The sequence below is a fragment of the Pteropus alecto genome, unplaced genomic scaffold (genome assembly GCF_000325575.1).
Source record: "Pteropus alecto unplaced genomic scaffold, ASM32557v1 scaffold44, whole genome shotgun sequence".
In the NCBI taxonomy this organism is placed as follows: Eukaryota; Metazoa; Chordata; class Mammalia; order Chiroptera; family Pteropodidae; genus Pteropus; species Pteropus alecto.
This window is the reverse complement of record NW_006436812.1, coordinates 2,409,082-2,410,806: the sequence shown is the minus strand read 5'-3', so window position 1 is coordinate 2,410,806 and position 1,725 is coordinate 2,409,082. Positions and strand designations below refer to the sequence as shown.

The 1,725-nt window shown below is 44.6% G+C and overlaps 1 pseudogene; it reads right to left on the bottom strand.

Annotated features, from left to right (window-relative positions):
- Positions 1-1,390: 1,390 nt before the first annotated feature.
- Positions 1,391-1,509, bottom strand: LOC112481688 (annotated as a pseudogene).
- Between the last annotated feature and the right edge of the window lie 216 nt (positions 1,510-1,725).

The following is a 1,725-nucleotide window of genomic DNA, read 5'->3' as shown; positions in this document are numbered from 1 at the left end:
GAGAGCCTCGGCTCGGCACGTCGATAACCTGATGGCCAGGAGAGTTTGAAGACAGAGCAGAGGGAGGAATTCAGTGGTGGAGACGGATCCTAGAGGAGGGGAGGGAGGGCAGAAGCGAAGCGCCGTGGCAGAGCATTTAGCCTTGGCGCTGAGAAGTGTGTTTAGATAAGCACTTACATTTTGGTTCAACATCTGTCCTGGGCTGTTCTGTTCTGTTATTCTCTGTGAACGACTCCAGAAAACTGTGGTTGCTTCTGTTGCCAAGTTGCTTAATTGCCTTACGGAATAATGGCAAGCGAGTGAGTCTTGGAGCTTTTGAGCACGGAGACGAATCAAAGCAAGAAGAGGTAGAGAAATCAAATAGACTGATGGCCTTTTCATTGACAGTTGCATGTGGGTTACCCCTTCGTTCATCAGTCTATTCGTGGTTGCTGACATCTGCGAAGTATTCTATAAGCCAAAAATAGAAGAGGCAAGAAAACTATACCTGCTGTCATAAGGCATATATGGTTCATGCTTTCCTTTTTTTTCCTTTTGTCATTAATTAAAACAAACAAACAAACAAAAAAAAACAACTTCTTGTGCAAAAGCCAGGTTCAGAACATTCTTCAACAGAGCTTCAAGGATTACTGCCACTTCACAATCTAAAAAAACAATCTACCAAAAATAATGGTCTACTTTATTTGGTCTGCTTCAGTCTCCCATTTAAAAATGCCAATGCATTTTCACCTGATTGTACTTTACCCTCACACCTGTGAGTCAGGTAGGGCTTTGATGCAAAGAAACTGGTTGAGCAAGGTTTGACTGTCTGCTGGGGACAAGATCTGGGGCCTCCTGAAGACTAATTTGTTTATTCTCACGGATGCATTACATCACTGTTCCTTAGTCCTACTTATGGCTCCAGAGACTCCAAAACAGCACTTCCTGAGTGGTCCCGTGGGTTCCCTGCAAAATACCTGTAGCTTTTAATATATTTGCCCTCTCACTGCTAGCAATATCTATAAGGCTATAAAGGAAATGTAGGCTAGAACTGAGCACAGTCCACATGCCTTCTCTCTTCCAATGTAGGGGTTTTGTTACTAAGGAAGAAAGGGTGTGTGTGTGTGTGTGTGTGTGTGTGGGTGTGCGCGCACGCGCGCGCGAGCGCGTGTGTGTGGGATTTGAAAATTCAGGTTCCCGGGTCTCATCTCATACTTCCCAAATCAGAATCTCTAGGGTGGTGCACAGGATCTGAATTTGGGTCAGCATTAAAGATAATTTTTTATTTTATTTTATGTTATGTTATTATTAATTTTTTTTGGTGGGGGATGGGGGTCAAGGCAACCCTTGGTTGACCTCACAGATTTCAAGGACCTTGTTAGTTTACAATCCATTATTTTTTTATTTTTTAGGCTTACAGCACCTGGTCTTCCTAGGTGGTCTCCCATCCAAGTACTAACCAGGCCCGATCCAGCTTAGCTTCTGAGATCAGACGGGGTCGGGCTTGCTCAGGGCGGCATGGCCGTAGACAGCATTAGAGATAATTTTTATCTTCATAACTGTTCGACAACCACAGGACATGAGAACAGGTCAGTGGAGCTCCATAGGTGATAAGGGATACAGGAACTTTTCATCCCTACAGGGCACCTCACTGACTGCTCCTACTGTCATTGCTCCACACCCCCTGACCCCTCTCCCTCTGTGTCACCCCTACATTAATGCATTTTGGATGTCTAAATGTCAGCA